This window comes from Lynx canadensis, chromosome C2, assembly GCF_007474595.2.
Source record: "Lynx canadensis isolate LIC74 chromosome C2, mLynCan4.pri.v2, whole genome shotgun sequence".
NCBI lineage: Eukaryota > Metazoa > Chordata > Mammalia > Carnivora > Felidae > Lynx > Lynx canadensis.
Window position 1 is genome coordinate 124,438,556 of NC_044311.2, and position 26,284 is coordinate 124,464,839.

The window sequence follows — 26,284 nt, forward strand, 5'->3', positions numbered from 1 at the left end:
AAAACCAAGACTAAGAATATGTGATGTACAAAAATGAAATGTGTATTTATTTTAAAAATAGGAAGACTATTTTATTAAAATATTTAATATTTTAATATTAAAAATAGAAGAGTATTTTAAAAATAAGAATATTCCAAGGTCATTGTTGTCTGAAGGATGTTGAATGCTACAATATAGAAATCAACTAATATTTTCTGTTCTGTTTGGTCAACAACGATTATTTGAGAATTTGAGTTTTAGGAGATTTCATCATTTTTAGACGGGAAGTGTATGTGGGAGGCTGACTTATTTTTCTAAAGTAAAAGCCTTAGAGCTTCAAGTTAATTCATTTCTATCTGGAAATTTTTATAAGGAACCTCTGGTTGGACTTTTAAAAGTCTCTATTGTTAAATAAATAAATAGTCTCTATTGTTTGCTAACTTGAGGTTAGCAAGCCCAACCCTTTATGCACCAGATTTCACCCGTATGGACTGTACCCTTGGGTGTATTCCTCTCCTCTTAGGATCACAGAAATTTGTTAATATTCCTAAACTGTCTGGAAGTGACCTTCCTAACCTGAGGGACTGCACTGTGTCAGCCATGCCACAGGCCAGGTTTCCTGAGCGGACTTTGCAGGCATGATATCCATAAGTAAAATCATCCTCAGTTGCTTAAAAGCAACTGGTCCTCCCTGACTCTGTGAACATTGTCCACAAATATAGCCATCCTAGTAAGACCTTAGTTGCACAATCAATTCATTCAATTATATCCTGAGAAAAAGATAGAATCCATGAATGTATGTAAATAACTGTGTCACCGTGTAAAGTAAGGAGAGCTGAGGTTTTAGTGTGAGATTTTTTTAATGTTTCATTTCATTTATAAAAGCAGTTAATTAAGTTGTTACAGTCTAAGCTTAAATAGAAACTGAGAGGGCTTCCTTGTATGTGTGGAAATGAAACAGTTTTCCAAACAGAGAACTGAAATAAGAGAACATCTCTGAGTTTATGCAGCCAGTCCTATGTCATTAATTCGGTCCTGTGTCATTAATTCTAGAAACCCACTGCATTCAAGAACTCTAGTAACCTGACTCAGTTGACTGCTTTAGTCTGGAAATTGTGTAAGCATTGTCAACTCAGAGGCTGTACCTTTGAGTAGAGAGCCTCAGTAGTTTGAAGTACTTAATAAAGTCCTTTACCTGAGACTATCCTTCTTTGCCAGACAGTTCTAGCCTGAAGCACATAACAGAACCTTCAGGCAAATTTCAGAGTAAAATGGTCTATCCACAGATGATGGAGCTTAATGGTCCTAGTTAAATAAATGTTGATAACTTTTAAATAAGAAAGGTCTGATGCAAATTCGTAATAAGAATGATTTCCTCTGAGTCTTGGTGTATATTCCATAATGGTAAAAATGGGTCTTGGACAGCCAGGACATTAACAAATCTCAGTAACTCATAAGCTTTGTGAAATATATATTCCTCCTAAGACAGGCTGAGCATCTGTTCTGTTTTGGAAACTCTTCCCATAGTAACAATAAAAAAACATAATTGTTTCTAACACCTCTTTCTATAAGGCCTATAAAGTGAGCATATTTGTGGTATCAAATCTAATCTTGAAATTATTCTTTGATATAGAACTAAGATCTTTGACGTTTTATTCTTGTGTCCTTAAAACAAATGGCTTCTAATGTTTAACACCAGTATAACACCTATTTTTTTTTTATTCCATCTGTCTTATTATCTTACCTAAATCTAGCATTTCTGTGCAAACTTTAAAATCAATAATCTCCGAGTAGCTCTATAATTTCTGATTATTGATGTTGTTTTATGAAATCTTTCCTATGAGCTATCATGACTTCAAATATTTTCTTTTTCCATTTCCTGATCATGTCACTGTCCTGCTTAATGGCTTCAATGACTAGTGCCCTCCAGCTGACCTGTAAGTCTCGCATGAATGGTCTCCTGTGGGTCTCCCTGTTGATTGCTCTGCTCCAGCCAAGCAAGCCTTCTTTCAGTTCACTGAATGTACCAACCTCCTTCCACTCTGAGCTCTATACATTTTGCAGTTCTCCTTTCTTGAAATCATTCCACTCAAACACCCCCTCCCATCCCTGACCAAATCCTTCCTCTGCAAATCTCATTGCCTTGGGGAAGCATTCCCTAAAGCCTCATGCTACACCAGTTTCCCCTGTTACACATTTTTATATTACCCTATCCTTACCTTTCATGGCACTTAACAAAATTACATTTGAAAAACTATTAAATATATGACTCCCTTGGTAAATTTAAAACTCAGTGAAAATAGGGGTCATCTGTATCTTTATTCACTATTATATCGCCAGGAACTAGTCTGGCATAATATCTAGCAGCATATCACAAAGCTTCCACATTTTTCTAAAAAAGGATATCAGGTAGATGTATATGTATGTAATAAATAGGTAGATGTATATATAAATAAAATATTACCTTGTAATATTTTTAGCAGTAGTTCATTAGCTGCAATCACCAGTTGTAGTTGTAAGTAGAGTAATTTTTTTTTCAAGTGGCATATAAGAAATTAATATTTAAAAAGATCAATTTAAGAAATTTTTTTAAGACTGAGGAGCAATCTGGTTGTTTATTCATATTTTAGGCATTTTTAAACTTGTTAGCTTTCTGGAATTTTATTTTTATTTTCCTTTAGTAGAAGAAGAATGAATTAAGAAAAGAAAACAACACATTTTTATAGTTTTTTTATCAAAACATTGTACATAAACTCATTAGGCACTTAGATATGTATTCTATTCATCACAAATCATTAAGGCCAATACTGACTTTTTTCAGAATGATACCAATTTGGCTACTTGTTTTGTTTTGCTTGTTTTTTTGCCTTGTATACTTCAATGTTGAATTTCAACAAATTCTTTCACTCTGTTTAAAGCAGAATAATTTTGAATTTCAACAAATTCTTTCACTCTGTTTAAAGCAGAACAATATTTGCTGTGAATTTTTTATTTGCTAGATTATTTTTTAATTAGTTTTGAATAAATACATTTATATTTCTTATTCTTCTCCAATGCAGTCATATGAAAGAATCAAATACAGGAGAGGGGAGCAGGGATGGTTAAATTATTTTCATATGTTTTATATTTTTATATCACTGATCATACAAGAGATAAAATAATAAATATGAATAAAAAGTAAATTTATATTGGCATAACATTCTATACTTTCTAAAGCATTTTCATATGCATCATCTAACTTAGTGCTTTCTTAGTTCGAAAGAAACCTGGAGAGAAAGTTAGACAAGTATTAAGGTGTGCTAGGTCAATGTCACAAGTCCCATTTTGCTGCAACTGTAATTAACAAAGGTAAAGAGACACAACTAATGTTGTACAGCCAGAAAATGACAGCAGCTTGTCAGTTGTCTCTTTCTTCTGATTTCCAGTTTGAGAATATTTTAGAAAAAAAAAAAAAAAAAAAAGAATCTATGTCAATATGTAGATTAGCCACCAAACTATAATTAATGAATATCTTTTAGGAAGAAGTAGATCATAGTGGTTAAGAAAACTATCTGAGTGGGATCCAAGATTTCTAGCTGTGTGACTTGTGTAGGATGCATTACCATTCTGGGCCTTTGTTCAGTGGTAAAATGGAGCAGCGCCTGCCACAGAGGATTGTTTTGAAGGTAAAGTGATTTAATATAGATACAAGACTCAGAATATTGCCAGGGGCACATAGCTCATAGTTAACTTTTATTTAAATTAAGTTTCAATTAAAATTAACTATTTTCGGGGCGCCTGGGTGGCTTGGTCGGTTAAGCGTCTGACTTCGGCCCAGGTCATGATCTCACCGCCCGTGAGTTCGAGCCCCGCGTGGGGCTCTGTGCTGACTGCTCAGAGCCTGCAGCCTGTTTCAGATTCTGTGTCTCCCTCTCTCTCTGCCCCTCCCCTGTTCATGCTCTGTCTCTCTCTGTCTCAAAAATAAATAAACGTTGAAAAAAAATTTTTTTTTAATAAAAAAAATAAAATAAAATTAACAATTTTTAGTTCACTATTTTTAATTAGCTATTTTTAATATTATTAGTTATTCCATTAAATAAACAGGTCCCAGATACTGATGTTCCAATTTCATCTAAGAGTATTGTTTTATAATTTTGCCTGATGGTACATTGTTTAATATAAAAGTTTATTAAAATGTTTAATTCATTTCCTCTTTAAAACATCAGTAAATATAAGAATTCTTTGTTAAAAATCAAATGACATTTTCCAAGTTGATATATGTGGTAAATTAAGCCATTTCTGTAGTTAGTCTCACTAAGACTAAATAATATATATATTTTTTGTTTTCAATTCATAGTGACATTCATTGAATATTGCTACCCAAACACCTTACTTATCTTTCATGTATGAGGAGGTCTGAGGGTAACCTCAGCTAGTTTTAATTTCTAGGATGATTTCTAGGATATATATTGATTGGTTAGCATTTATTATTATCTCTTATATGGCGTTTGCATGTTAGTTTGTGCATTAGATAAAACTTAATATGTTTTTCTGACATGCCTGTACAGAGAATTTCTTTTTTTTTTTTTTTCTCAACGTTTATTTATTTTTGGGACAGAGAGAGACAGAGCATGAACGGGGGAGGGGCAGAGAGAGAGGGAGACACAGAATCAGAAACAGGCTCCCGGCTCTGAGCCATCAGCCCAGAGCCTGACGCGGGGCTCGAACTCACGGACCGCGAGATTGTGACCTGGCTGAAGTCGGACGCTTAACTGACTGCGCCACCCAGGCGCCCCCAGAGAATTTCTATGTACACAGAAGCAGAGAGAAAGAGAGAGAAAGAAGGCAGATTAACTTAAAGCAAATTCAGTTTTAAAAGTTAGTAAATTTGAGATATGTATCAATTTAAACTATAAATTTAACATATTCATAACACATTCTAGAATGTGTTTTAACACAATTTATAAAATTCCTTCATTCTTCAAAGTTTATATGTATCTACTATGTACCAAGTGTTGCTAAGTGGAAGATATTCTGAGTTGAAAAATAGCTCTTGCCCTCAAGGTCTCAAAACTCAAAAGGGAATACAGACAAGTAAACAGACAAGTGTCTTTATACTACCACATGTATTAGATACAGTGATAGAGATAAGTAGAAAATGTCATATAAATATGTAGGAAACTGGGTTAAAAGATTGTCGGTAGAATTTATGAGCTATTTCAGTTAGATTAGAATAGAAAGGCACAAGAAAGCTCTATAATGAAATCAGTGAGTCTAAGTAGGACTAGGTCATTTTGGAATAGTAAACCTCAAATAAATGAAAAAACCGGGGTCTAAGGAAATTAAATGAGTGATCATTCATTGATTGGAAATTTTAATGAAAAATATGGTTGTCATCACTTTAAATTATCATGAATTCTTCAGCAAGGAAGACCCAGTATTCATGATTGAATGGCTTTATGGTTTACTTTTTTTTTTTTTTCCCTCTGTTTATAATATAACTGAAAGAATACAGATTAGAAAAATAAGATATAAGATTATTGGTACTCTATATGGATAAACCTTTGCTACCATCATAATCATTGGTTATTTAAGAATGCTTAATAGATTGTTTAAAAATAAATATAAAAAATATCTGCTATACATATAAGATAACCTCAGTAAGTATATGTTAATTGCATGTAGATGAACTGCTAAAGCCATTCAAAGAAGTGAGGATAAGGATATGTTTTGCCCAGTTTTCTGGTGACTATTTGGCTCTTTTGGGAGTACTACTGTTTCCTAATCCAGTCTTCTGAAGGAGAGGGAGTAGTCACATGACCTCACCATGTGACTTATCAGAAATTGCTATAAAGAGGTGTGGGCAGGCAAGTACATGTGCTACTATGTTCAGTGATCACAACACTAGGGGAAAACCTCAATGTGGGTACAGTGGTCCCCCCCCTTATCTGCAGTTCTGCTTTCCATAGTTTCAGTTTACCACCCAGTTCCATCTGGAAGCAGATGATTCTCTTTCTGAACCTATTGTCAGAGTCAATAGTAGCCTAAGGCTGTGTCACATTGCCTACTTTCATTCACCTCATTTCATCTCATCATGTAGGCATTTTATCGTATCACATCATAACAAGAGGAAAAAGCATTAGTACAATAAGATATATGAAGAAAGAGCTACATTTTCATAACTTTTATTGCAATATATTGCTATAATTGTTCTCTTTTATTATTTGTTATTCTTGTTAATCTCTTATTGTGCCTAACTTATGAAATAAATGTTATTATAGGTATGTATGTATGTATATATAGGAAAAAACATAGTAGATGTAGGGTTTGGTACCATCTGTGATTTCATGCATCCACTAAGACTCTTGGAAAATATCCCCTGAAGATAAGGGGAACTACCACAGTATTAATTTCATATAATGCCAAAATAATATCATTGATAGTATTTTTTATTAAAGACTGTTTAGAGGGGCGCCTGGGTGGCGCAGTCGGTTAAGCGTCCGACTTCAGCCAGGTCACGATCTCGCGGTCCGTGAGTTTGAGCCCCGCGTCAGGCTCTGGGCTGATGGCTCAGAGCCTGGAGCCTGTTTCTGATTCTGTGTCTCCCTCTCTCTCTGCCCCTCCCCCATTCATGCTCTGTCTCTCTGTCCCAAAAATAAAATAAAACGTTGAAAAAAAAAATTAAAAAAAAAAAAAGACTGTTTAGAAAAAGAAAAGAAAGTAATTAATTTTAAATATAAATGTATATAAACATTTCACCATATCAAGTAGAACATAAATTAAAATCTAAGCATTAACCACATACCTTGCAGATTTAAAATTTTGGCAGAATGTAATTTTAAGAATCAGCTATACAAAGTAAATGAAAATTTAACCCTAAATTTGAAAATGAAATAATATCATTTAATAGTTTTTTAAATGTAAATTTAAAAAATAAACTGCATTAAAATGTTGCCATCACTGAATTTCAAGCTGGTTTTGGTGAAAAATGTTGTGGCTTTTCAGAAAGCTCTCTGTAACCCTGTCCTAGACTAGGCAGTGGTAAAGAGAAAGTTACCTGAAACGACTAACTCCAAATATTTTCTTCATTTTCAGGTAATCAGGTGTCTTATGGAATAGCTTTAAGAAAATCTTTTCAAATACCTTTTTTTTGGGGGGGTGGGGGTGGGTGGGGAGGATAGGGACTGCAAATCTTTTTATTGGGAGCTTGCTGCCAGTTTTGTTTCAAAGGAAGTTTTGTTTTCCCCTCTGATTTGACTTCATCTACTTTAGTTTTATCATCTATAGATAGAGATTCAAATGCAGAGTGAATGCATCACTTTCAGTACTGGCATGTTCGTATTCCACTTGTTCAGAAAGCCTTTGAACTAAAGTAAGAATTATTCTTGCAACAGAAGCTTTGCTTTCTCGGTTGTCATTTTCTTCCTCTTGGGGATAGTGTTATAGAAGAACATTTTCTAAATGAGTACACCTTCATTCAATTTGAAATATTAATGCTGCATATAGCTCTCTGGGTATATCTCAAAACATAAATGATTCAAATTTCTCATTTAAAAAATACTGAACTAGCAGAGTTAAATCAACAAAACTAGTAATGTTTCACTAATATAATACAGCACAATAGTCTAGAAAACTGAAAACCGATGTTGTAATCATAAAACACAATATTCCCCATGACATCAGATGTTAATGCATAAACTGAAATGTCAGAAATAATCTGGAACCGGTGAGACTCGAACTCGTTGGTGTGTTTGCTCATTCATTCATTCAAGTTAAATTCATTATTTCCATGTCAGTTTCTGGATAGAAGTGTAAGTTGTTTGTAAGTGGAGTTGTGTGAAGTCAAAGAGTTCAGGCTTGCTAGCTTTATACTCTCAAGTGAGGTCATCATCTGAGTGTGGAAGGAATAAGTGACATGTGAGAAAAAAGTAGAAGCATGAAATACATCACTCCAGGTGTGCAAATACGAAGGAACCATAGTAGGATATACAGGTAATATTGAATGATGTTTTTCAGATTTGTAGTCAAGACTATAAATTGAGTCAGCCTTTTGATTGTGTGACTTTTTTTCCAGAAGGCATGGTTAATCATGAAGGATTTTGTCAGGCATCTGTCAAAAAGAGGGACAAGTTTTGAAAGTATTAGAAAATAATTCATATAATAGAGAACCAATAAATCACTGGTTCTTAAAATTGCACATTGGAATAACGTGTGGAGTTTAAAAAAAATACTAGAAATTGTGATTGAATTGGTCTTGGGCATAGCTTGAGCTTTGGAATTTTTAAAAGAGTCTCAGGTGATTCTTAAGGCTAGGAAGTAAAGAGAATTCTAAGATGATGTACAAGATACGGGAAAGTTCTCTGTTTATATAACAGAAATCATCAAAGGCACAAGAGAAGGATGTTGGGGGCAGAGAAGAATAGTTGGGACAGATGATGGTGGGTAGTGAGTCCAACTGTCAGTTAACGACCAGAAGGCTGGACTTGGACTTCCTGTAAGCAAGCAAAGCAAATACGATTGAGGGTGCTCCTGGAATTTTCCTGCTTAGTATCAAGAAGCTTTCTCCAATATATTTATATCAATAGGTAAAATTTAAATCAGAGCCTTTTTCTGCTTTTCTCTCACATGGTTTGCTCTATTTATGAACAAACTAAAATCATGACAATAGAGAGCAAACTATATTTTGTCCATAATGTGGGTCATCTGATATGTGTGCATGTGTTTTTACTACTTTCTTGTTTAGGAATCTCATTACCATGATGTTATTCTGGTTTCTGTAATGAGTGATACCTGTGGAGAAAGAGGCATAATTACAAACTGGCAATTTTCTCTCTCAGCAGTGTCATGAAATTTCTATTACTAAATTTGAAGAATTTTCTCAACATATTATATTGTATTTTGACATTTGAAATTTTGCGGGACATTCTTCAATGAAGATGTTACATTCTCCCTAAAGTCACTGGGAAAGTTGGGTGGATTTTGTCCTGTCAGTCTGCATTTACCGATAGCTACATTATACTTCAGTGTAAAATGTGTGATCTTACTTCAAATCTTCCATCTGTGATTGTTTAGTGTCAAACTTGTAAATTCCTATTTTTTTTTGATAGATAGGAATACAATAAAAATTTAAATGTCTTCCTGCTAAGCGCTGGAATTGAAGCAGTTATAGGAAGACAAAACACACTCTCCTGAACAGTAGGAGTGCTAATTTTTGGCATTTTCTCCTAGCTTGTTGGGGCAAGTTTGCTGAATGTAACAGGACTAGTAGATGTCTCTAAAACTGAGCTGTGAAAAACTGCAAAATTCTCAATATGAGCAGTTGTGAATGGCACGAAGCCCTGTTAAAATGCTCAGAGACACAAATAGCATCTATTTTAAATGGCATAGACTTAAAAGCAATGGCTCCAGTTTGATTCACAGCACACTGATAACCAATTTTAGCTGGTATTCGATGAGAACTTACCATGAGTTTGACATTGTGCTAAGAGTTAAGGAAGTACAGCTACAGTTACCTAGGGAGCTTTAAGTAGTGAAGCCTGAGCCCCACACCAACTATTTGAGCTAGAGTCACTGAGTCTGAGTTTCCAACAGTAATAATTTTTATAAATCTCACCAAATGGTTTTAATATGTGGAGATACAACATAGAGATACACTCAACTGATTGAGGGAAATGAAAAAAAAAAAAAAAAAAAGATTGGGCCAGAGATAGGTCCATACTATGGAACAGACAGATCCAGAATCCCTGGAAGTTAGCAGATGGAATCTCTTCTCGCTCTCCCCATGGAATTAAATGCCCTCCTCTGTCCTGGACGTGTTCTTTCTGCCAGGTTACTTTTCACAAAAGAACCTTCAAATATTCACTGGGGATCATAACCTGGGAGAAGAGTCACTTTCAAGAAACATTATGTGTTCGCCTAATGGGAAATGCTTCTAATGTAATTTAGTGCACATTTTTCCTATTGCCTACTCACATTGACCAAATTGAGTACATCACACCTTTACAATAGGAAAAAAGCCTACTAGAAATCTGGATTTTGAGGGGAACAAAGAAGCAACTGAACCTAACTCTCTGTTCTTAATTCTTTCAGCCTTGTTCTCAGGGTAGGATACTTATATGGTCCCTGCATTTCTTCTTTGGTGGTTGTCGGTGGTTGTCGGTGCTTGTCAGTGTGTGTGTGGTGTCAGTGGTTCTCCCTGAACTGCTGTTCAGCTGGGCTGACCTCCTCCTGAAGTTCCAGATAGAGAGCAGTGGGGTGGAATCCACTGCAAGGTCTACTGCTATCTGGTCCTTTTCCTCTAAGCTCTTTATACCAGACAGGAACTTTTCTCTTTGGTTTATTTCTACAAATCCCTGCCAGAAAAGTGCAGATATTAATTATTGTCATCAGTTTACTTGTTTATTTTCATTACAAAGACTTGTTGGTAAAATAAAGTTTTTTCTGTGCACAACATGCTAATCTGTGCAATGTTATCCCTCATGTGTTACGAACTTTAAACCAGAACCTACCATCAAGGACATTGATCTTTCTCCTAGTGAAGGTCTATCATCATATCATCATAAAAAAAGAAAATTCCTGTGTATAGGAAGGCACTTGTTTTTCTTTTCATCTCTATCTCCTCAAGGTGAGGTAATCACAAATAGGAATTTCAGCTTGGAGGCCAATGGCATATTTCCTAATTGAACAAAATAATACAGTAGGCCTGGATCTTAGAATAAGCCCCGGTGAAAGGAGCACTTTTTTTTTTCTTCTAAAATGAGTATCTGAGGGGCGCCTGGGTGGCTCAGTCGGTTAAACATCCGACTTCGGCTCAGGTGATGATCTTGTGGTCCGGGGGTTCGAGCCCCGCATCAGGCTCTGTGCTGACAGCTCAGAGCCTGGAGCCTGTTTCGGATTCTGTGTCTCCCTCTGTCTCTGACCCTCCCCTGTTCATGCTCTGTCTCTCTCTGTCTCAAAAATAAATAAACGTTAAAAAATTTTTTTTAAATAAAATAAAAAAAAATAAAATGAGTATCTGAATTCTTTGCTCTTAGGCTAACACACACACACACAGACACACACACACTGAATATATACACATATGTATATGTAAACACACATGGATAAACATATACATACCACTGAATGGACTCACTATTTACATAGCCCTGGATTAGAAGGAGACCCCTAGTATATAAACCTCACCAGCTCCATTGTTGAGCTGTAGATGGTTGAGTTTGCAGTACTATCTACTTTAACAATTTTTAGAAATACAGAAATTGTATCAAACCTTCTTTATTACTATATTACCTAACATTTTGGAACAACTCCAAAGCCTCACTTCATGAGCTTTAGTGTCTCACCAGAGCTTCCCCTAAATTCAGAAAATCAGCTAGATCCAGGATCCTCTATCACATTGCTTGTCTTTCTAAGAAGGGACGAATAGGATGTTGTCCTAGGAGATGGGAGTAAAGATAAATTAATATATAATGGGCGTTATACCTAGCCCTGAATTTCTAATTTAGTCTTATATCTTCAATTAAGCCTCCTCCCAATCCAACCCAAAGATCTATTTAAGTGATAACCTCATCTTATTGATGGAATCTTCCCAAATGAGATGACAGTAAATGAATAGCATCCCACTCAACCCACCCCATCCCATGGTATGTATTTTCTTCATGCTTCAAAATAGTTCTGTGGTGTTAGGCTCTTGAATTATTTGCTACCTTCACTAATTCTCTCCTTTCCACTTTTATTACATAGTAAGTTTTATTATTTGACTCATAGTCTCTTAGCACTTTCCATAGGTTTCTAGAGGTTTTTAAGAAATCGTAGATCTTCCTTCCATAAAGAATTGATCAGAGAGTTTTTGTTGTTGTTGTTGTTGTTGTTTAGATCAAAGAGTAAATGCTGATTCTTCCAGCACTATTCAAGCGGATTGTAAATATCCTTATGACCATAGGATGCAAAATGTGATTGATTCTGCATTGCTAGAGCTGGTGAGCTATGTGGTTGTCATCTATTAGAATGTGGTTGTGAGTGCTCTAAACACAAATAATCTGCTGTGGCACCCTTTCTCCTCAGCTATTTGCCAAAAGGAGGCAAGAATTTAAAAGATAAATTCCTTTGTCTCTAAAACTTTAAATCATTTTCTGAGTCTTACCTTACCCCAGCTCACTCCCAAAACAAAGCAGGAAGGTGAACCATATACAATAATCTCAGTTAATAGTAAAGAATAGTAAATATATGTTTCTAAGTTCTTTGGAAAACACAGTCTTTTTTATTTTTTTCACTAGAGAAACATAGGTTTCTCTTTGAGAATATATTTTCCTTGAGGGTTTGCAGGATGCAGATTAGTTGAGTGACTTGTCTTCATTTGACATGTTATTGTCACATTAGCGTCTTTGAGCATACTGTTCTTAAAATAGCTACATCTTGAACATTTACCCTGAGCAAGGCAGTATGCTAAATGTTTTACTTATGTCATTTAAGTCTGAATTGCAGCCCTGCAACCCTGAGAAGTAGGAATGATTCCCTTCATTTCACACATGAGGAAAATGAAAGGTTAAATCTTTAATACAGGAGTCAGAATTTGAACCCAGCTCTGTCTGCCTCTAAAACACACTGCCCCATACAAGCCAGTATTATTACTTTATTTGAAATGAATGCTGAGATGGGTGGTAGTATTGGCAGATCTCTGACCAGAGACATTCATTCAGAGGACATGAATCAAAGAGGAAAACAGCACACCAAATTTCATGTTGTGTGGTGATCTATAACACAAATCAAGGGAGAAAGTGACCTATTTCCAAATTTTGAGCCAATTTTACAAATCGCTTGTTAGTCCCCTTCGCTTACAGACAAAGCAGACAGAGATAGGTGTGTTAGGTGACATCTGTTACCTGAACATTCTGCACAGAGCCAAGTTCTGGAAGAGCACTGAAATGATAGGAAAGGAAGGGTTTGTGCTGTCAGGAGAGGCTTACTGTGGTGAGAGGGGTTGAGTTAGAAGTATCCCTTTCCTCTCTATCCTGATCCCTCACTGGAGTGGTACCTACACAAAGCTAAGAAGGTGAAACTGAATGAGGGACCCATTAATTTAGAACATGAGTGGTAAGAGAGAAGGCTGTAGATGGAAGCGGAGGCCAAGTCCTAGAGAGCTAGTGAAGGGTTTTATAGGAGATTGACAGAGTCAGATCCACAGTTTAGATATGTTACTCAACTAAAAGTGTGAAAGATAGATTTGAGGGGCAGTCACCTCAAACTAAATATAGCACTGCGAGATTTTCTGCTACCGGAATTCTTTAAAATTGGTTTAAAATTGTAGGTCTAAATTCTTTCCACACTGTTCACATCACTGTGTAAATTAGATGTATCCCCTGTGCATGGGCTCAAAATCATTTACTTCATTTTTCGAGTAATATTTTTCTGAAGATTATGAAGAAAATAAAGTGGACATTTTTCAGGGCCACACAGATACTAGCATCATTCAGATTATTAACTGAAATGAAGCTGATTGTTAACTGAAATGAAAGAGATATTTAATGGTCAACTCTCTCTAAGTTATGTAATATTAGATAAAAATAACATTATATTACTTAGGTAAGTTATTCTCACTGCATCCTCTGTAACCAAACACTTAGGGTTTTTTTGTCCTATGTGGACCATGTAAGAGATGTGTTTCTTTGGGTGAGCAAGTTTGAATCAACCTGTGCACTTCATTTCATAACTCAAAAATGCTCCAGGTGCCTGATTTATGTAGTTTTAAAAATATGCGGTAGTATAGGTATAACTCACATTATACTGTAACTACCATTTGGAAAATTTTTCTTCAATTTAGAGTTCAGAAAATGAATACTTTGGAGTATAATTGAAAACGCTTTGTTAAAGAGCGCTGTGATATAGTAAAGAATTATCACCTGATTTATCTTTCATGAAAACTTTTTCATATAATAAAGTTGTTTAAGTAAGTTGTACCTGTAGAAGCAGAAACTACAAATGAAAAAAGAATAATAGTGTAACTTTAAAGCATAACTATAGTTTATATAACTATATTGTAGAAATGCCTGCAATAGTTATCTTCCCTTTAAAAACACATTAAAGAAATCCATTGACATTTAACTAAAAATCTTAAACTATTATTATTAAAAATATAAGTCAACATTCAATTTTTATAGAGGAATTTTAGCTTGGGAGAAATCACCCAGAAACAGCTTTGCAATTTTGTTTGCACACCATGGTCTAAATGGGCTCTTATGAATTACTTTCAATAACATAAGATGATAGGTATTTGATCTTCACCAACACACCCAAAACTACTCTCATGGAAAGGTCTCATTTTGACATTTGCTGAGATGACCATTTTGTGATGGGGAGATGAGATGAGAAAAATAAAAGTTTCAAAATCTAGATAATCCATACCTTTTCGATCCTTTAATCATATAGATGTCATGCTTCATTATGTATGGGTCATGAGTTAAAGTTTCATGTTATATTTAGTAACAAACTGATAATGCAGGTAAATAAATTTAATATGTGCTTGTCACACTGAGTTATTTTTATGGTCTTGCCTTCCCACCACACTAGTTAGCCTTAATAGCACCTTTCCACAAAGAAAACATCCAGATATCGTGGATTATCATTCCAATAAATTATCTACGGTTTAATAAAAAAAGTTAATTAAGGTATGTGGTTAAAAAGTCACTCCACATCTTATATTTTCTTAACTTTCCTTCTTCTTTATTATAATGTAAAAATGTTGTGCACTTAAAAATACTGTTTTGAGGATCAGCTTATTTTATCCCTAGCTTTAGCCTTAAAATAGTAGTATGGCATGAGAACTTAATTATCACATGCTGAACATATAAACATTTATTACCCTGGTACATTTTAAAAAATCCATTTATTGGCTTGTTGAAAGACATTTTTTTTATTAAAGCAAGAGTCTTCTGAAAGCTCTATGAACTAATAGTAATCTCTGTGTGTGTGTCTTTTAATTTGGAGACTTAAATTCTTTCTGTATGTGGGTTCTCCTACAAATGAGGCCAAATAAATGTCAGCAGAATAAATAAAAATAGTCTAACATGTTCTTTTGGTTACAAAATTAGAAAGCTACTACTATGATATTTGCTAGTTGATCTCAATATTGTTGGAACCAGATCTTTGGGACAGCTCCTGAAGAGAGCTTGATGTAACTAAATTCCAGGGGGCAGCAATCACATGGCAAGGTAGGATCTCTTTATATGTTCTTGGAAGATATATAATTAAACAATTCCTTGACTACCTTACACAGACAATGTGCACCTTTTATACATAGAAACCATGTATACCCATTTCCAGCAACGTGTCTAGCTGCCTGGTTTCATACACATGCGTTTTTCACCCATTTTCAGTAGGAGTGATATCATCCTGAAGGGGGTAAAAATTGATTTTAGAGGAGGGCAAAATATAATTAATAATAATCTTAGATATTACGATAGTTTTTGCCCTCCAGAGCATCGCAGCATATAAACACATCCACAGTAGATCTGTAGTATTTAAATTTTGTGAGGTGGAAGCAATTAGAAAAAAAAAAAAAAAATGTCTGAAAAGGCTCCAGAGTGAGTGTGGACTGGGGGGCAATGATGACAAAAAGATTGAAAAACACTAAATACTATATTATTCATTGTCACCCCTGGGCCTCTTACTCAAGTATTGCCTACTGGGTTCTGTTTCTTAAAACTGTCTCCAAGATAATCATTTCAGTTTTCTGGTTTGATGTGTACATTCTACATGTAGGATAGACAGGTAAGACTTGAGTCCCGGCTCAGCCATTCCCGTGTGACTCAATGTTCTATTGTGTAAAATAAAACGAAGACTTTGGCTTCCTATTTTTCCCAACCAGTATTGATGAGTTCTTATTCCCTTGGAAAATATTTCTCAAGTAGCTAAAAATGAACAGGTTTAAGTTTTAAATGTTTTTGAAAGTGAGGGGTGGGGGAGGAATTCTTCAGTTGCTGCCAGCTTACTTCCAACTTAGTTCTTTGCTTTTTTTCTCCTCCCCCAGCCAGTATATGCTGCCCCTGACTAAACGAGGGCAAGAGTTGCCTGAGCAAATACAACATCAAAGGCTAAGACAGCTTAAGATAAAGAGAGACAATTTTTAAATTGTAATTTTCCTTCCTGTAGACACACATCATTTTTTTAGTAAAAGACAAGGATATTGGGGCGCCTGGGTGGCGCAGTCGGTTAAGCGTCCGACTTCAGCCAGGTCACGATCTCGCGGTCCGTGAGTTCGAGCCCCGCGTCAGGCTCTGGGCTGATGGCTCAGAGCCTGGAGCCTGTTTCCGATTCTGTGTCTCCCTCTCTCTCTGCCCCTCTCCCATTCATGCTCTGTCTCTCTCTGTCCCAAAAATAAATAAACGTTGAAAAAAAAAATTAAAAAGACAAGGATATCCATTCATATTTAATCAGTTGACTGTAGGTCACATGTTTAAATTAGAAACAGTTCTAATATCTCTATATTATTATAAGCATATTGTGAAAATTAGTTTCTTAGAGAAGAAAATACTATGATCATTATACACATTAGCATTTAACATTGAAATCCAATTGTATAAACAGTCTTGTTTCCCAATATTTTCTATTAATGTAAACTTGGGTACACAGAATACTTGTTTTCTTATGAGTCAGGAGTATTTTCCTAGTGATACCTTGTTTTATATTGGAAAGATTAATTATAAAAAGCAAATATAATTATTATGACTTACTGGTAGAAAAAAATTCTTTTTGCATTTTAAAAAATAATTATCAGTATATTTGCTCTTTTCTGACCGTTAGCACAAGATATTTCATACCAAGCAGCATTTCCTCTGGAAATTGATGATACACATTAGTGACACCCAAGTTGTTTTTGTTTTTATTTATTTATTTTTTTTTTCAACGTTTATTTATTTTTGGGACAGAGAGAGACAGAGCATGAATGGGGGAGGGGCAGAGAGAGAGGGAGACACAGAATCGGAAACAGGCTCCAGGCTCTGAGCCATCAGCCCAGAGCCCGACGCGGGGCTCGAACTCACGGACCGCGAGATCGTGACCTGGCTGAAGTCGGACGCTCAACCGACTGCGCCACCCAGGCGCCCCAGTTGTTTTTGTTTTTAAATTGTTCTTAAATAAAATGTTTCCATTTGCAGTGCCTGGAAACATGCAATATCCATAGTAAGCATTGGACTGGACTTAGTAGTCCTTTTCACCATGATTTTGATTCACACTTTTTAAAACTATTTTGATAGTTATAATAAAATAAGAAATTAATCTGAGAAAATATCAGAACAAATTTAAACACTGCTTTAGAATGCACATTTTACAGGGTGCCTGGGTGGCTCAGTTAAGTGTACAACTTCAGCTCAGGTCATGATCTCACAGTTCGTGGATTCAAGCTCTGTGTCAAGCTCTGTGCTGACAGCTCAGAGCCCAGAGCCGGCTTTGGATTCTGTGTCCCCATCTCTCTCTGCCCCTACCCCCCACGGGCACTCTGTCTCTCTCTAAAAAATAAATAATAAATAAATAAATAAATAAATAAATAAATAAATGCACGTTTTACAAATTGAGGACTAGGTTACTAACCTTTGAAGCTAATATCTGTTTTCCCTCTACTACTTTGCGACACTTCGTGATGTAGTTATGTGTGCTAACCCTGCTTTCTCATATTTCACACTCAGGTGTCTTGCCGCCCTCTATACAATGGGGAAACTCTGGTTTCCAAAGACATCATTGGCTTGCAGATTTCTGCACCCACTCCCTGAACTTCTTTTCACCTGATTCTGTTGGCTTTCCTTGTGTTTCATCTTCCCTGCCTTCTGTGTTCGACCAGTGGTGCCTCCTCTGTCTCTTCCACACGCTCCTTTTCATCTTGTTTCTCCCTACAATGTTCATATTTGCCCAGTTGTTGTCCTGGGCCTCTTTTATGTCTTCCCTATTCTTTATTTCTCAGAAAGCTCATCTACTTTGAGACTTTGGACATCTTTTTAATGTAGATAATCCTGAAACCAGCAACTCAAAATTCAACCTTTTGTTGTAAGCTACAAACAAATTTTGAAGCTACCTGCCTGAGATCTCTATGTGGTGTCTTGCAACTCCTCAAAGTCACTGAACCCAAAACTGAAATCTTCCCCCAACAAATTTTGATGCCTTTTTAGAATTGTTATTACTATTAGTATTATCATCTCTTTCCAGTAGCGGGTGGTTAAAGTGTAAGATTCATTTTAGTTGTTCCTTCCTTTTGCTTGTTCTTAACATTCAGCCAGTGGCCAAGTCACAGCAACCTTTTTATTCGTGTCCTTTTTCCCATATGCACTCCCACATCATTTTCTATGTGTGTGGCATTTATTTAGACTTTTAAAGTTTTAACTTATTTTCACATGCATGATTTCACTTAGTGAAAACTGCAGAGTCAGTATCCTTTTTATAATGTTGATTTTGAGCCAGTATAACATAATGGTTAAGAATTAGGTTTGGAGACACTCTGCCTAAATTTTAATCCTGGCTGCTTTACTTCCTTTTGGTGTCATCTTTGCCCATTACTTAATCTTTATGTGGCTCATCGTTATCATCTCAAAAATAAAGATTACAGTAATGATACCTATTTTACTGGGCCCTTGTAACAATTAAAATATTTAATGATGATAAGAGTTTTCAGTGATGTCACACGTGTAATAAGTATTTGATAAATCCAAGTTATTTTTTTTCTTTAAGTGTATTTATTTGAGAGAGAGAGAGAGAGAGAGAGAGAGAGAGAGAGAATCCCAAGCAGGCTCCACACTTATAGCACAGAGCCCAAACTGGGCTCAAACCCACGAATCGTGAGATCATGACCTGAGTCAAAGTCAGACATTTAACCGATTGAGCCACCAGGCACCCCTGATGAATCCAAGTTCTAACTATGTTGCAAGTAAGGAAAAGTCATATGCTTGAAGTTATATATCATAGTTGGAAAACAGAGTCCAAAAATTTGTGTCTTTTATATCTATATCCCATGCTTCCCCTGCTGCATGACACAATTTTGCCTATTGTCTAAAGATAATTTCTTTATTTATTGGATGGCATAATTTATACTCAGAAAATTATTTGAAAGCATAAAACTGAGCAATAGAATATGTAGTTTTGTAAGTCAGTAGAGTTTACTTTCTTCGCATGTTTCATTCTGTGCTCCCACTATTCCTATAAGGTTTTTTTTTTTTAAAGGATCCCAGGAATAATATTAAAGCAAATATGTACATATTCCTAGACAGTTGTTTAGAATGTCTGATAACTTATGAATATTTAAATATTCATGAGTCTTGACATCTGTCACTTGGAATGTTAAAAGTTTCTTTTTTCCCCCCAAATACCTGACACATTTAATGATTCTTTGTAAAATTTCAAGAAGTTTGGAGAAAACTTTGACAGTTTGTGAAGGACCCAGATAACTATTATGCCATAATTTTGGTTGCTTATTTTAATCTTGTTTTTAGTATAATTAGAGTCTCTTGGATATTTCTTTACCCTTTAGGCAAACTATAGCATTATTTCTGAATAGTTTTCTTTATGTTATTTAAAATTTAATACACTATGTTTATTTCAGATTGACTTTAATATGTTCTTTGCAAATAGCATACTTTATATTGTTTCCCTCTGCACTATACAAATACTTTCTAACCTGACAAATGGAAGTTTACTTAGGTATCTGTCACACCCTTTGGCCTTTTGGTACAATTACGTTAAATTCACTTAACTGTATGTCTATATGTAGAAACATTTCACTGTATAGAATTAAAGGCACAAAACTGAAATGCTGCCCTTCCTATATAGTCCAGTCAGAGTACCAAACATGCTTTCCACACAAGGAAGAAGGAAGAGGAACAAAAAGTGAGTATCTCCCATTTGAATTAGCTCTTTTCAAACAATCTTCTCATAACAGTTCTGCTTGTATATTATTGGACAAAATTTAGACACAGAGCCATAAATGGAACTAACAAAATGTGTCTTTTCTTGAAAGCAGTTTATCTAGCTAAAAAAAAAAAAAAGCGAAAAGAAAGAAAACAAGAAAAAAATTTCTCTGACTGAAGGAGACATATATTTCTGACACAGGAGATGATACTTAAGCTGGTTGTTGAAGAATAGACAGGATTTCTGGAGGCAAAAACAAGCATTACAAGTCAAGGACTAACCGGAAAGAAGATGTACAGGCAGGAAACATTGGCCATGATCATATTACCATGTGTCATCTGTTTGAAGCAGTATCTGTAATATTGGGACATAAAAGTCAAAGGAGAGCACAGAAACTTTACTCATCCAGGGACAAATAATAGTGATGAGCATTTCTAAATGGAATAGTTTCATGAAATTGTTGGGTATGACAAAAGTTAAACACAAAATTAATTAAATTACTAATGGGTATTGCTTCATTTCTATGTTCTTTACCAAATTGTTTCCCTCATTTAGAATTTTAACTTGTATGGAAATGCAGAGAACGATTCAGACCAATGGAAAATGTTATGGTTTATGTGGAGAGTGATGGAGGTGGTGCGTACATTGTATCAATCCTCTCTGGGACATTTGTGTATGATAATTTAAATATCACTTTTAAGACATTAAAATGACATATGTAATTTTGAACCCTCTCTTTTAATTTCCTTCAAGACAGTTGATAGACTAATTCACAACCTTGTCATTATATATATATATTTTTTTTTAATTCAAAACCAGTGTTACCCAGAGCAAAGAAAGAGAGAGAGAGAGACACCTGAAGCCAGTCAGTGCAAAGACTGAGAACTTTTCTTCTTACTGGGGGAGGAAGTTCACAGTGTTTCCCCACAAGCCATCATGCTGCTCTGGAACTTTTTTCTCATTTTTTTTGGCACCAGTGGCCTGAGAGGAAGCAAGAGCTGACAGCAGGGAAGCAGAGAAGGCTAACTGGCTGTTGGCAGGAACTTGGAGCAATGGAAGCATCTTCCAAAGGCAAACTGATACTGGTCCTTTGATTAAGTTAAGCAGGTAGTTAAGTGTCTCTATTAGGGGGTTGGAGTTGCCGGCTGCAGAAAAAAGGCTGTGGGGAGGGGAGACTGAAACCTTGGAAAGCTTCAGCAGGCTGTGCCTTGAAAGAGCCTGAGGTTCTTGTGCTCATCTAGCCTGGAATGAGACTAGGATTGAATTAAATTTATGTCAGTTGTGCCATACATGAGGATTTCAGTGAGCGGTTTCTTTCCAGTCTCATTTCCTGTGGTTATATGCTTCGCCTTGAAATGTCTCTACTTAGCTCTCGGTAATTCATTCGGGAAATCTGTTCATCTCTATTACTATGGATGTTTGCAAAAGGCACAAACTCTGACTCAGTGGTAGCATAACCCAATTATAGGCAAATTGTAGGGGAAAATAGCACAATTTGACTCCATTACTAAACTTTTGAGTCTACACCTAAAGTTAGAATAGCCACAAAATCGCATGTGTATAATCAATTTTGTAATCAGCCAATATATTATTTTTCACATTCCTGTTTTCTTGACTTGTTTTCTACCACCTAAAAAGGTGTGGAGTCTTTCAGCTGGTGCCCTATTCACATGCAAACCGTTAACACTGTTTACAGTCCTATCCATTAACAAACCATTTCCTAAGGCATTTGTAATTTGCTTGCAAAAAATCTGAATTCAGCTAAGATTGCATTACTCAAACTCTCCCCATCTCTTTCTTAGTGTGGTTTATTCCCCTGCTTCTCCCCCCTCACAGAAAATGTTGGGTCCTCTGTTTCCTGCAGCTTCAAAATGGTTTCAGAATGAATGGCAAAGCCCACTACCTGCTGCTATGAATTTTCTTAAGAAAATAATGTCTAGTTTTTTTAAAAAAATATTTTTGTATTTTTGCCTAAAAGTGACAGTTATTCTCTATTTAGTCTTATTTGTTTTGTTCATTGTTTTATTCTTGGTTTGATTACACCTTTATTATTTATTTTAAATCAAAACTGTGCCACAAAAATTGCATGTATGTCAAAGTATACATAGCAACAGAAACCATTTGAAATTCTTATTGACTTGGCTTTCAGAGTAGCCAATGTACAATTAGGTAAGATAATAAAAGGGCTATAAAAGCATGGTTTATCTTTTCTCTCCTGATTTACATCCACTCATCCCCCCCACCCCATGGTGTGGATAGGCTCTGCTTTATCTACCCCTCCCCACCCCTTAGTGATGAAGTTTTGGGGTGGTGGGGGGCTTGTGGGGTGGTCCAGAGCAGACGGCCAAGAAAGAATTCTTGGAGACATCTTTGGTGCAAAAAGGTGATTTTATTAAAGCTTTGGGACAGGACCCTTGGGCAGGAAGAGCTGCACTGGGGTGCTGATACTTAACTCATTATATACCCTCAGGTTGGGAGGGAGTCAAGGATAGGGTAAGTCTCTAAGGAATTTTGGAAGTGAGGTTTCCAGGACTTGAGGGGCTAACTGTTGCTAGGGAAACACCATTTATCATAGTTTAATAAAACCTCAGTCATGAGACCCCTCAGATGCGTATGGGGGTCCATAAGCTTGGAGCATGATTGCCAGCATATATCCCAGGGCAGTTGGGATAAAGGAAGTACATTTACAAGATCCTTGAGATTGGGACAATGTTAAGCCAAGGTTCTCTTTTGCCCCCAGCAAAACGTCTTCATCCAGGCAGCTGAGCTCCTAGAGGGAGGTCACTCTGCAGGTTTCAAGGACTTGTCAATGGACTGCAGGCAGTAAGGAATTTTAATTTTTCATTTGCCTTAGTTTTCCACATGGCAAGCACTTAAACCCCTTTCCTTTGTTCTTGTGTAGCCAGAAGTGTCTGAGGAATATCACACATATTCCACCTCGGCGGGGTTGGGGAGCAGCCTGTATTTTGCTCTCAGCTTGCCCCAAGCTCTCTCATCGTTATGAGCTTCCTCGGGTTTTCTTATGACCCTCCTAAAGACCAATTTTGCAATCAGTAAGGAATCATCTGTTACCCACTTTCTTTATTTGAGTCCTTCAGCTTTGAACTGGGTATTCAAAAGTAAGCTAAAACTTACTCTAAGTAATATATAGCCTACTATAGGAAGCAGACATGATTTCCTTCATTTTCTTCTTTCAACACATTTAATAAATCCTTGAATGTGTATTATGTATGCCTGCTATTACTTAAACTAGGCAGTAACAGGGCGCCTGGGTGGCGCAGTCGGTTAAGCGTCCGACTTCAGCCAGGTCACGATCTCGCGGTCCGTGAGTTCGAGCCCCGCGTCAGGCTCTGGGCTGATGGCTCGGAGCCTGGAGCCTGTTTCCGATTCTGTGTCTCCCTCTCTCTCTGCCCCTCCCCCGTTCATGCTCTGTCTCTCTCTGTCCCAAAAATAAATAAACGTTGAAAAAAAAATAATTTTTTAAACTAGGCAGTAAGGATAAAAGATGAAATTATGGTGTATCTATCCTTCGTCTATTAAGGAGACAGGCAAAAACAAAACAGCGGATACAACACCAAAAAAATCATAGTATTCAATAATTGCTTCAATAAGGAAAAATATATATCTAAGTGTAAGTGGAAACTCAAGCACCAAAGCTTTCCTGCAGGATATTAAAGGCCTCATGGAGACCAAACAACTATAACATGAAGTAACATCCAGATAGCAGAACATGCAAGGCACAAGTCAGTAATAAATTTACTTTCTTTGTAAACTTGATAGTGAAATTGGAAATGCATTCTTACACATCTTTTTATACTTTTTTATTATCCTCCCTAATGTCTGTACATTCATAACAGATTTCCAGCTAATGTTGCTCAAATTAAGTACCTCGTGCCAGATACCCTAGAAAGAATACAGACAAATCTAACTTTGAATACCAACCTTGACACCTAATACATGCATAATCTTAGAAAGTCACATTATATTCCTGAACTATTGTCTGAAAATGGGAATAAAGTCCCCTCCCATATTGAAGGTTTTTGTGACTATTATTTGAAATAACTTCTAAAATTCTAGCATAGAGTCCGTGTATACAGAGGGTTCTCAAGGAATTACTGTTGCTTTTATTATCTTAATATAGTTTTATGATTACGTTTCATTTATTTAAAATGTTCTTCCATATTCTTGATTTAAATAAAAGCATGATGAGATAAGTCCTTACCCTTCAATATAAGAATGCTAATTCTTTAGCATAACTAGCAAGACTGGATTATAAGTGTGTCTTCATTTATTCTACTACATGTATATGCAATATAAAGTTATCCTTATATTGTACATGTGAACATTGATAGTTAAGAGTGTTTTATGTTTGTTTTATTTTGACAACTTTCTTATCAAAATGCTTAACCTAACCATTTACTTCATCCACTATCCCCTGCCTTGCTGATAGGAATTTACTCTTTATAGCAATTGTAATCATGTAGATAAGTAGAGGGATTGATGGGTTTGACCATTGTCCACCTATAGTTTAAGTTGGAATTTTTTTTTTTTGAAGTGCCCAGAGCTCATTTGGCCCTTTCTTCAAGACTTTTTATGCATAATTTATCAAGGAGAAGATTGGGGGTATCCACCAGCATTGCTACAATGGTTCTAACTTTAAGCACCATTCCTGGCCTCTTTCAGGGGTGTGGGTGGTAATACTAGATGGAAAGGGAGAGCACGTATGGTGTTTTACTCAGGTCACCGTCCCCTTTACCTAGGACACTAACGACTAGAATTTCTCATGTATTTTATTCAAAATATTAGTTGGTAAATTTGTTGTAGGAATTCTAAGAAAATCTAATAGTATACTAGTCTTTTTTTTTTTTAATGTCTTAAGATAGGGTGCATTTTATATACTATAAAATACCTCAGAATTTAAAATTTATGAGTCCAAAGCTTACGTATAGTTAAGGCAGACCATTCACTCCTAGGTATTTAGTTAGATACTCCCTGTCAGAATATCCTAGAATAAACAAAGAGGAAAAATAAAGCATCTAATACTCAACATACAGTTTTCAATTCTTTGGTTTTACTGCATACGTCATGCTATTGCTCCCTTTCTATTCACAAATATTCTGTCTTGTTAGTCTGTTTGCTATAGGACTTGAGATTTTAGTTCAACCATGACTCCTGAGGCTGTTGACCACTATTTCCTCAACAAAACCCTCCTTCCCTGGGGTCAGTCTTCAGTCTCCCCCACTACCCCTAGCCATGACTTTCCTCTTCTCTCTCTGGCCCTTCCCCCTCAGGTTTCTTTCCAGACCCCTCTTCCTTTGCCCCATGGTGCCATGTGAGTGTTCCTCGGGCTTTGTCCCTTTATGCTCTTTTTCCTGCATGTTCTTCCCGGCAATTTCATCCACTCCCATGACATCAGTTACCCTGTATGTCTCTGAAAGCCATATACATGCCTAGTATGCAAAGACAGTTTTTATTTCTGAACACCACAGGTATTTTCTAGAATTCACAGATTAGGTTTCTAAGACAGCCACTCCCCGCTTTGCCTGTCCAATGGCATAGTTTCCGGCCTGTCCTCTACCTTGCTCTGCCTCCATCTCAGTGCCTCCGCGGTTTCCTTTTTGCAAGGGGAGGTGAGGACTCGGTGGGATTTGTTGGCATTCTCTCCTTTCCTTTCCTACTACTCTCTTGTTTTTTACTCTTATCCTTTCACTTTTTTGAGCCCTGTCCTCCATACCCTCTCAAAAGGAAATATATATATTTATACTTGTTTAATTTTGTCTTTCTTCCCCTGTTAGGTTGTGAGCTCTATGAGGACAGGGATCATGCTGATATGCAGTAAGCATGTTATCTGATGCACAGGATACACTTTAATGCTCTTAAAATTATAATCAATCTGGGTACCTGGGTGGCTCAGTCGGTTATGCATCTATGACTCTTGATTTCAGCTTAGGTCTTGATCTCATGGTTGGTGGGATTGAGCCCCGTGTTGAGCTCTGCACTGACAGCACAGAGCCTGCTTGGGATCCTCTCTCCCCCTGTCTCTTTGCCTCTCCCCTGCTTGCTCACTCTCTAAATAAGTACACATTATAAAAATTATTTTTAAAAAATATAATCTTGTGTTGTAGGTGAGCATATGACCAATACAACGAGTCCTGGAGCTCAGAATATTATCAGTGATTTGTACCTTTTAAAGGAGGAGTGTGCATGAGAGAGGTTCCACAGGGGGATCCCGGAGACCTAGAGACCAAACTAGGTTGAGCATTTGACTTCAAAACAGTCTTCAGGACATTGAACTCTGTTTTTACTATTTTCATTAGGACTGTACCATATATACATATTTACATGCACTCCCGTATGTATTTATACACATATTATATTTATTTAAAGTGTCTGTATAAATACACTTGGCATCAACCATGAGTTACCTAAAATCCACAGCACA

The 26,284-nt window shown here is 36.2% G+C and overlaps 1 protein-coding gene across 1 annotated transcript in view; it reads left to right on the forward strand.

Annotated features, from left to right (window-relative positions):
• GBE1 (1,4-alpha-glucan branching enzyme 1) overlaps window positions 1–26,284 on the forward strand; it is a 276,566-nt gene that overhangs the window by 208,767 nt on the left and 41,515 nt on the right. The window lies entirely within an intron of this gene.